The sequence below is a fragment of the Parus major genome, chromosome 3 (genome assembly GCF_001522545.3).
Source record: "Parus major isolate Abel chromosome 3, Parus_major1.1, whole genome shotgun sequence".
Lineage (NCBI taxonomy): Eukaryota > Metazoa > Chordata > Aves > Passeriformes > Paridae > Parus > Parus major.
In genome coordinates, this window is record NC_031770.1 from 11,728,281 (window position 1) to 11,739,544 (window position 11,264).

An 11,264-nucleotide genomic window follows, 5' to 3' on the forward strand; every position below is an offset into this window, starting at 1 on the left:
AAGCATCTTTTTTCCCCCCAAGGATAACAAAATTTAAAGAAACCAGTTAGTTTCAATAAATAACTTGCACAACCCCATAACTAGTAAATTTTAGAAGTCTAATGCAGATAGATTCTGTTTAAATAATTCAAGACATAATTAGACCACAAAGTCTAAGTTTCCTAATACAATGTCACCACAAAGGTGACTTCTATTCTCTGGCTGAGGTGCTACAGGAAGCAAACAAGCAACTTTCATGAAATGAGGGAAACAAGCCAGACAATTTATTAGAGTGTCCAATTAAGAGGAGCACTGTGCTGATGCCTCTATGAAGGTGAAAGTATCGGACAGCTACACCATACCCTTGTTTCAGTGAGCAGAACAGGTCCCAGGAATTTAAGCTGCATGTCAAGAAGTTATAAACCAGTCAAGGGCAGGAGCGGCACAGCATGTGCTGGGAAGCAGAGTCTCATGAAGAACTACAAGTTCAGGGAAAAAATGGGCTGAATTTCAGAACACCATACACACACACACATACACAGAGGAAGAGCAGTTTCAGGACTACAAGGTATTTAAATGGAACCCAAAAAACCAAAGAGATGCAACGAGTTTCAGAGGTATGGTAGGGAACAAAGATGAATGGATTCAAGGGTGAACATGAAGCTACCCAGGCACATTCTCCAGTGCTCCATGGAAAAGGTACTCAGAAAAAGACCAGGTCACTCCAGGGGAGAAAGAGTACTACATACTACAAAATAAACAGACAGACTCACAGGAGATAAAGAAATAATTTTGTATCAAGGCTAAATGGAAAAAATGTAATAGTAAAGCTACCCCATCAGACCAGAATAAAGCAGCAAGTGATTTGCCATGTGAGAACAGATGGCCTGTGCCTTTAGGAAACAGGAGGCATTGGGGAACTTCAGTTCCCTCATGCAGATCAGGATATATTACCAAGATGAAATTTTAAATATAACTTGCAAATAATTCCACTTTGTTGAACAGAACTGTATCACCTTTAAAAAGAAAAAAAAAAAAAAAAATTCTTTGGCCAGTGCAACTTCTACTTCATTTTAATTCTGACTTACTGGGCCAACAGAAGATTTTTAGAATAGAAGATGTGTGCAAAGGAAGAAAACAGTACAAATTATTCCAAGCAATGATGTTTTTTCCTGATGATGTAAAAGAGATTAAGTAAATTCTTATGGATATAATCTACATATTTTCTACCCAAACATTACAAGAGGCCACCCAGCAAGTCTGCTAAATGATGGACAGATAAGAAATGGGAAAACCGAAGGGAAGATCAGAAAGAAGATGCTAAGGATTTTTGGCTGCTGCTAATTTTGAAGAGCTCTGCAGAGGATCTGGAAAATCAGTCTTCCACAACAGACATGTTTGGAAAACTAAAGATTAAAAATTAAACTAAGTGGCAGGCAGAACAGAGAAGCCGTGATTTATAGATCTATTAGGATAGGCAAGGTGCTTTTAGGAAGACTGAACAAGCTCAGATATGTGTGGTATCAGGCCAAAGGCCTTGGAAATTAGGATGTTCCAGGATAAAACTAAAGTTTCTCTAAAACTAGTAACTGGCTAAAAGGAAGGAAAACACATAGGAATGCAGAGCTAGGTTTCACAACAGAGTGCTCTTAGCACACAGGTCACACCTTGTGTACATGGAAAATTACTCAGGCCAACATATATAAAGGATGAAAAGCTGCATCCTGCACCACCAAGGTTGATAAGGGGTGTAACCACGGCAAGCAGTGTGCCCATCTTCTTAGCCTTTCCTTGAACATCATCTCTTGGTCAATGATAAAGGACTGGAGCAATCCAGGGGTTTGGCCTGAGCAACTGAGTTTATGATCCTGTAATCAGAACCTTTTCACCAGACATCAATGTCTCCCTTTGTCTTTTCCCATTTGACTGGGAGGCCACCAAAGCTTTGTACCCAGGCAGCTCCTGGGCTGACAGTGGGCCTGACAACATCTCCTGCTGCACAGAGAGAGAGGAATCAACTTCCATCTGCCACAGCTGACACCAGATCTCTTTCAGAAGGCAGAGATGCCTCATTTCTTCTAAGAGGAAATCTGTGCCCATAGGCATTCTCTGCTCTCCATTGCACCTATCTGGCTGGAGCCAGCCCAGGATCCAGTTTGTTCCTTTCATATTGCTCACTAAATTAAAGATGACACAGCTTGACACCAAAAGGAAAGGGTTTCCAAACACATCTTATTTGATTAGCTCTACAGTCCATCACACTGTCAACATCTTCCTTCTCAGCTACAAAAAAAGATCCTTCCCCATGTGTGTAGCTCTTCATTAGTGGAGAAGGCCCAACAGAAAACAGCGTGGGACTAGGTAAGACCAAAAGGGACTAAGGGATTGTGAATCCCATGAAAAAACCTACTGTGGCAGTTTTATATTTTCCCCGCCGAGTCTTACATATTTATCTACCCACCAGTTTCCAAAAAAACAGAAACGTTCATGTGAAAAACCACTTGATACATTAATGTCCAAGACATATTGCTGTTGCTAGATAATTTTCCATACTTTTGGGGATAACTGTTGTGCCTCTCGACAGTGTGATCCACAGGCAATAGGCACTGTTGTGGAGAACACCATGGACTGGCCTGACCAACAAGGATTGCCACTGTCCAGTTCATAGCTGGGAAAACTCGCACGTGCAAGGGAGTCCCAGTTTTCAGATGCACCACATAAAAGCCACATCATCTCCCTCACCTCTCATTCCTAAAGCTTCAGTAAATACCCAACAGATTCTCCCACTCTTCCTCTGGACTAGGGAGGGAGATCTCATAGCTGGCCTTCCTTATTCCTCCCTCTCAAAACAGTCATAACATTGATTCCAATCAGATTGTGTCCCACAATGACATTTAAGGGGATTTCATGATGTTTCAGAGCAATAGCCACTTTTTGTGTTATCTTTGGTGGAAGAAGGGGAGGGAAGCACCAGTTCTGTCCACTCTTTATCTTGCTCAGTAAGCTAGCAGAGCTAAAACAGGTTTTAGCAAATGCTTCCATAATCACTCCAGCAAATATTTAGCTGTGCCTTGCAACGCTCCAAGTAGAAGACACCAATGAAACCCACACATCCTTAAAAATGAAGGAAGTTTACAAAGTCCTTGGAGATTTCATAAACACCTATTCCTCTACAAGGACCTATTTTCTGGCCTCTGCTCTGTTTTCAAAGTGAATCAATGTTACTGGAAGGTCACTATGGAGCTTTGGCAAACAAATCTAAACTAGGAGCTTCCCAGGATGAGGAACTGCTCCTGAAGTGTTTTTCTGGACGCTGCACATTGATACACACATAGATAAGACTAAGGCAGAAGACTGACAGGACACAGTTGAAGAGATGAGCCCACAGCAAGACCCATGAGAGAGAAGTGTGCTACCTAATAAACCATAAAGTGATGTCTCAATCTTTCCATAAGAGAGGGCAAGAAACAGCATGAAGGGATTCCCACACTGAAAATATAGAAGAAAGAGGGATTTGGCTCTTCCTGGATCTGTCTGATCATTCCTACTTTGAAAAGCAAGTGCCAACTGCTTCCATTGGAGGAGAGCTCCAGGCTGCCTGTTGCAGCATGGAGATGCACTCACCTTCTCCAGCAAACACTGGGGATGGTGAGGGAAGGAAATCCACACATGGGCCATGAGCACCACTTCACCAGCACCAACGCTGGCAGCTGATGGAATAGATTTCCTAGCACTAGAGACACTCCTTTCTGGGGGAGCTGACTTTTGATTGGGATTGATAGGGATCTGACTTGTCCCTTGAAGACTATTCAAAAAACAAACTAAACGATTAGGGAGGTGTCCCCAAGGCTGAACCTGACAAAAGTGTTCTACAAGAGATGCCAGTGTTTTATTTTGCCAGAGAAGAAGAACTAGCCTACTCCTGAAGGAATGAGATTATCACAAAGCATGCAAAAGCACACAGCAGTAACAGCAGTGAATGCCACATACACCATTCATGAGAACCACATCTCAAAAGTTTCTGACTCCACCTGTATCACCATGAGGATGCTCCTTAGGAGCTGGATGATCACTGGCACACAAAGGAAAAAAGCCAGAACGTTAACACATCATTCCTATTCTGCCCCTCTATCCTCCCAAAAGAAGGCAGCACACTGAAATGTGGTGACACACTGACACTCCTGAGACAGAACTAATGCTGTTTAGTCAACGTACCTATAAAGGCACAGCACATACTAGCACTGCTGCTGAGGGGGCATTAGCACACCCTGTAGCACAACACAATACGAGGCTAAATTCCACTCATAGAAAGTCCCCAGCCTGAAAATCTCTGTTGTGACTCACTGAGAAGTTTGTTGCTAAAAGGCAACATTTTCAGTGACACTACAAGAAATCCATGTGAAATGGTAGAATTAGGAAACTTTTCCTTCTATCAATCAAAACACCTTGCAAGCCTAAGAAAATTCAATATAAATAGATTTGGTTTAAACCGCTCAGAAACATGATACCAACAGGTATTAAAGTCCCCACCCCCCAAAACCCACAGTGGGTCTTGAACGTGTCATGCAAGTTGCTGTCAGAGTGACGGTGTCACTCCAGTGCTTCGTACAGCATTCTGGTTCCCTGTTAAACCCTAAATGCACGTCAAGGTCATGGTGTTCATCTCGAGAGTCCTCAGTGGGTCAGACCCAGGTTACCGGATACCTCCACTCCCGGAATGCAGGGAAAGCACAATGGCTGTGGACACATCCAGCAATGTCAGCTTGGGCGCCACGAGCAGTACTGACACCACAGCGGGAGCCTCTGAGCCCCAAAGCTTCAGGAGACACGGCCACGCACACAGGAGCACCATTTCCACCCCGCCAAAGAGAAGAAACTCTCAGCCTCCTGCCTGAAGCCCGAATACGACGGAGTTATCCCAACATAACGCGACAGAAGCGCTCCCTCCCCAGAGACCTCTAAGGAGCGGGCTGGCTTTCCACATGCGGCTGGACAAGCACCCGGTGGCTCCCGGCAGGATGCCGTGCCCAGCCCCGGGCGGCACCTGACCTCCTGAGGTGGCCGACACCCTCCGTGGGTTTCCCTAGAGCCCAGCCCGGCACAAGGCCGCGATTGCCTTCGCACCTCTGCCCCCGCCCGACACCAGGACCAGCGGCGGCGGCCCCCGGTACCACCCGGCGGGGCCGCTCCCTCCGGCGGAGCCTCTCAGGGCTCGGGGCGCCCCCGCCCCTGCCGTGCACAGCGCAGCGAGGCCACGGCCCGCCCTCCCGCGGCGGCAGCCCTGGGCATCGCCGCGACCCCCGGCCTGGGCAGGAGCGGCGCTGAGGGGCGGCCGCCGCCCGGGCCCCCGCCCTGCCCTGCCCTCACCTCGGGCCGTCCCGCCTCCCCCCGCCGAGGAGGTGGCCGCGTCCGCCCCTGCACTGCAGCTGCCGGCACGCCGCCCCCCCACTCCCCGCCGCCCCTCTCGGCAGTTGGTTCGCCCCACCCGGCCCACCTTCTCATTGGTGGTACCGGGCTGTCACTCCGCCGCTGGCCCGCCCACCCCCCTGGGCACGCTGGGAACCCGAGTCCCGTGCACGGGACTCTCTCCCTTCGGCTGGAGACGCCGGGTGGGGCGGTAAACTACATCTCCCGCAGTGCCCCGCGCGGAGCCCCGGCGCGGCCCGGCCCGGTGCAGTCCCCAGTCCCGCATCTCTCAGGCTGCCAGCGGGACGGTCTCTCCCTCCCTCCCTTCCCCGCCCGTGCCCGCCGCGGCCCGGCCCAGCCCGGCCCAGCTCACCTGACCCCGCCGCCGCCGGCGCCTCCCGCTGCGGCCGGCGCAGGCAGCGCATACCCCACGCCCTTCAGTGCGGCTCGTCGGGCGCGGTGCCGCCGGCCCGGCGCGCTGCGGCTGCGGCTGTGGGACGGGCCGACCCCGAGCGCATCCTCCCCCTCGGAGCCGCGGCGGGCGGCGGGATTCGCCCACAATGCACCGCGCGCCGCACCGACAGCATCAGCCTGACATCACCCGCGGGCCGTCCCCGCCCGGCCGGGCCCGCCCCGGGCCCGCCCCGCCTCCACCTTCAACCGGCACCGGGCACCGACTGGCGGCACATGCGGCTGGCACCGCAGCGCACCGTGACTCCGTGTGCTGGGAAGCGCACTGGAGTTGGATTCGGCCTGGGAACGGGAGCGGCACGGCGCTGCCCCGACCTGGGACCGAGAACGGGGTCGGCATCGGCAGTGCCAAGGCGAACGCGGACGCTGCCAGGACGGGGACTGGTGCTCGTCTCTGAGCTGGTGGCATCAGCGCTGGCAGCACCAGCGTGGCCCTGGGCACTGCACTGCCCTGGGACTGGGGCCAGTGCTGGCACAGTCTGCACAGGGCCGTGTGACTGCACTGTTGGGACCAAGGCCAGAGCCAGCACATCTGCCTGAGGCTGGACCTTGCATTGCACAGGCACTGGCAGCATCACCATTGTGGGCATAGTGCTGCCCTGTGCTGGGAGTGAAGCCAGCCCCAGCAGTGCTGGCCTGCAGCTTTTTATTCCAGTCCTCTGGGGCCAGGGCCAACAAGGGACTGGTGCACTACACTGCACTGCAAGTGGCAGTATCACCACAGCCTGGACAGGACACTATACTGGGACCAGGATCAGCACCACCAGAACTGTCCTGGACACTGCACAGCTAGGATCAGACCCATTCCCCATCCATTCAGGGTCACATCTTGCCCTGCCATGGCTGGGAACAAGTCACAGTTGGGTGCAGCATCCAAAAACGTCTCAGACAAGTGAGCCTGTCCCTGCGTGCAGCTGAGCAGTGTGCCTGTCCATGGGCAGTTTCCCTGTTCCCCTACTCTGAGGGGCACAGCTGTGCCCCTGCTCCAGAGAGGTGCCACTCTCCCTGCCTCAGCTCTTTGTGAATCACATTGTACTTGAAGCACAGATAAGCACCTGGATCCTACAGATGTGCTGTGCAATGCTAATGGCTGTGCCTTCTTGTTCCCTCTTCAAATCACCCACATTCCAGGTGGTCCTCATACCTCAGTCCCAAAATTTGGATGGGCACTCTTCTGTGCCTTATACACCTCCACAAAACACACTGCAAGGGACATTGCTGCCAGACCCTCCCAGCAATACACACAGATGTCTTCTCCCTGTCCCCATCAGAGTGTCCCCATCAGACCCAACCTGGTGTGGATCCATAGATGGTGGTTCCCATCTGCCTTGTGAGTGGGATGTCACCCCCGCTCCCACAGGGCTGCTGTGCTCCCCAGTCCCTTATGGGACATATCTCCTAGCCAAGACTCTTCCCCCACCAAAGCAATCCCTTGGGGCCAGGGTGGTGACAGAGGAATTTGGTGTGAAAAGACAGACCCAAGGTACACCAAGGTACAACCCTGGCCACTCCCAGCCACTCAGATTTGGGAGAACATGGCTACCAGGCCCCCACAATGTTCCTCCACTGGCTGGAGCCCCCTGACTGAGGACTTGCTCAGTGGAAGCATTCCACAGAGAATTCCAGGGAATCTCTAGCCCTGTAGCAACTCATCCTGCAGGTCCCAGGGGTTAAGGCACCTGCAGTTGCACCTCATGCCAAGGTTCCTGTCATTCCAAGTGTGTGATTGAGAGATGATTGGCAGTTGCCATGTGGTCTCTCTGTGCTGCAGGTTAAGACCCCACCACTTGTATTCCCAAGCACTGGTTCATGGTGCTGAGTCAGAGAGGCAAAGGAAGTGGGCGAACCAAAATGAGGTGAGGGAGCTGGTGTTCCCCAAGAGGTCATCTTTGCTTCTTAGTATCCTTCAGATCTCCCTTTCACACTGGTGGAGCACCAAGCACAGACCAAGCAGTAAATTGGACTGAGCAATGGTACCAAACTGCAGGGAGCGGAAGGGTTTGATGCTGGAGCCTTTAGTCCACCCTCAGGCTGGGCAGCTCCAAGTGCTGCCTAAGGGGAAGCCAGTGTGATATCAAGATTTATCAGTAAGCACAAAGCACATAGCAAACCCAGTGTGGGCTGCTGATGCAGGAGAGGAGCCAAATGGGGAGGGAAGTTCTGTGTTGATGGGTGTCAGCAGCAGCACTGAATCACCTTGGTTTGAAATCCAGCCTTGAACAGAAAACTCTTGAGACTGAGATAGCTGATGGCATGGTCCGTATAAAAGCAGTCTAGTTATCTGGATATTTTTAAGTATTGTTTTTCCCCCTTGCCACTCATTTGGCATTTATTCATAAATGGAATTGCAGCAGATCTACATTTTTCACACAGTTTTGACCTTTGTTTCAGGTATGACCAGATGTGAGCAGATCTGACAAAGATCCACATTCCAGATTAGCTCAGGTACTCAGCTCCTTCAAACCTGCTGCAGTTCCCATTGCTTTGGACACAAGGTCCATGCTGATCTGTTAAAGTGGTACCTGAGCAACTGCATTTTAGCTTTATTTCATCTTTGATCTAAACTTCCCTCGAAGCTTGCTCTTCTGCAGATGGAGCTGAATGGGCTTAGAAACCTGCTAGAACAGCCACCTGGGAACATGTCCAATTTAATCTGCAGGCAGAAATGTAGCTGAAAATGATCAAAAGATTTTATTAAAATCTGGGTTAATTGTGACTTGGGAGAATTTCTAACACAGACTAGCATGTACTTAGCTCTGTGATGGTGTTTTTGCCTGGCCCTGACTTTTTTTGTGGAGTCAGATATCAACTGTGTGCACACCACGTGAGAAGACCATTGGAAAGGACAGTTAGGAGCAGATCAGTGATAACCAAGTAAGAGTCATGGATTCCACTTTAGTATTCTTCTTTTTAGGTTATTACGGGAAAAACAGGGGGATGAGCAATTGAGAAACATAACACCTCATTGAGTAAGTCTTCTATATATTGACAGGAATCAAAGATGAGGCAAATAAGTAACTGGTGGTAGCAGTTAAGGATAGGAGTAGAAAGATGTGGAATGTTGGGGGGTTTTGGGTTTTTAAATTTTTTTTTTTTGCTATAGTTCTGTATGCAGAGATCTCGGCCCCTACTTGACCCTCTGACTGGCATTTCACATCAGTGCCTTCCATGACACCAGCACAGGGCACACCTAATCCGGGCCAAGATCTGCAACTATTCAGCAGCTGTGCCTTTTACCTGCTAAAATCTCCTGCAGGGCAGTGAGATTGCCTGGTTGGTCTGGGAGGCTGTGCCAGGAGGCTTGGCTGTAACAGGGAATGACCTCTTCTGCCTGTTAGAGAGGCAGAGGAAGTGGGCAAACCAAAATAAGGTGAGGGTTTTCCCCAAGAGGTCATCTTTACTTCTCAGTGTCCTTCAGATCTCTCTTTCACAGTGCTGGTGGAGCACTGTGAAAGTGCTCCAAGCACCGTGAAAGAAAGCTTCCATGCCACCAGTCTTTGGAAGCTGCCACACCGAAGTGGCATTTCCAGATCACAGTCACCAGGCTTCTCCACAGTTGGGAATGTCAGCATTCTCGTTGGGACTTCATAATGCCAGAGAGCCCTAAGAATGGGGAGAGGACTCAGTGAATGAAGGAAGAAATTCTGTGACCTTTTATCCAGCACCTGCCTTTCCTGGCACACTCAAAATACTTAAAAATGAGAACTGCTGTAACACCCCTTGGTTTTCAAAAACTCAACAGCCTGATGCCAGCCTTCACTCACTTGTTCAGAAGGTCATAGGTAGAACAAGAAGGCACTGCAAAATCTCAGGGACTCTTTTCCCCCTCTCTTCATCTCTTTTTGAGGCAAGAAAGGAGATTTGTGCTTTTGCTTGGGTTCAGCAACACATCTGAATGGGGTGATCAGACTGGATTTGGGTTGTGTTGCTGCTGGCCATGGTTTTCTCTGAGGAAAAAGGCAGCCAAAATTTGAGAGCAAGGAATGTTTTCGTAAATCATGAGCAAAGCAAAACTTGCTGGTAGAAAAGGAAAATCAGCCTTGGTGGAAGAAAACCAGAGAAGGGTTCCCAAATTTCAAGGTCTGCAAATGAAGCAGGTAAGCTTTAAGGCCAAATTATTTAAATTCATACTTTCTTTTTTTGACAACTCGTTTGTTTCGTGAAAAGCATTCCTGTGAAATCCTGAAAAGGGTAGGACTTGCATATAAGTCATCATTGATAGAAAACTTTTGAGCAATCCTTGGGCAAACCAAGTGAAAGCTAATGTGCTCTCCGTGCCCCTGTCTGGCACCAGGTGGCACACGTGCTGCTGCTTGGAATTAAGGGCTTGGGCGAACCGAAAGTGACAGTCAAAACACAAGGAAGCAATATGGAACTACAGCAGCCATCTGCTAATGCCAACTTTACAAGGAAATTGAAATTGTATTTATTCTTACTGGTTACCTATAAAACACAGTTAAAAAGTTCAGCAGTGCCAGAAAATCTCACACAAAAAAGTGCCTGGTGGTATTTTTAGAACAGAAAACCACTGTGTGTTTCTACCAGTGCCAGAAGAAGCTTCATAGCATATAGAGTTATTTCAAGTTTTTAATCTTGAATATGAAATGTGCTTAGCCTACCCAAATCCTGGAAATGAGTGGAGTTGGTGCTCAGGTAGTTTGGTGCTTGCTTAGGATGTCCAGACCATGACACTCTGAGCTTTTAGACTCTGTGCTGGGAGGCTGGACCAAGCTGTCTAAAAGAATTAGTTTCTTCATGACAGAAAAGAGCATGTCTCTGCTATGGACAAGGAATAAGCTCTGTGTTACCTGCTGTAAAACCTTGCTTACTCATTGCACAGGATTTGCACCAAGAAGCTGGGGTGAAATCTGGTCTCTAGATTAACATAGAGGAAAAAGTGTTGTGATACTAACGCCAGGAATTCCACGTTACAGTAATGATGGTGTTCACAGGACTGGCAAGCAAAAAGTGGATGTGTAGCCCACTTGGAGACACCCCATTTTGAGCAGAGGGGACAGGGTGACTTTTGACAGCTGTGTGTATGGTGGTGTACGAGGGCACAATGTGTTTGTCACCTATCCACGAGCACAAGTACTGTCTGTGCATGAGGACTGTGCCACTGGCCGTGCTCACTTTGTGCTCAGTTGCTTTTTATGCTGAAGTGCCTGGCTGTACCTGGGCACCCACATTGTGGTGAGGATGCGAATAGGGATGCACATCCCTGCAAGTGACTTCCCCTCAGAGGAAGGTGCTGGGTCTCTCTCTCCAGATGCAGGCGTGTCTCTCGGGGTGCTCTCAGGGGGGCAGGGTGTCCCTGGGGGCGGGGTGCTCCCAGGAGCGCGGGGTGCTCGCAGGGGTGCGGAGCGTCCCTGGGCGCAGGCTGTGCGGGGTGTGCAGGGTGCGGCGCT

General features: G+C 49.9%; 1 protein-coding gene across 2 annotated transcripts in view; it reads right to left on the reverse strand.

Moving 5' to 3' along the window:
- Positions 1-5,881, reverse strand: part of TTBK1 (tau tubulin kinase 1) — a 106,079-nt gene extending 100,198 nt beyond the window's left edge. For both annotated transcript variants that reach the window (XM_033513237.1, XM_033513236.1), the window contains exon 1: positions 5,759-5,881. The gene's annotated coding sequence lies outside the window, so the exon portion shown is untranslated. The remainder of the gene's footprint in view (positions 1-5,758) is intronic.
- Between the last annotated feature and the right edge of the window lie 5,383 nt (positions 5,882-11,264).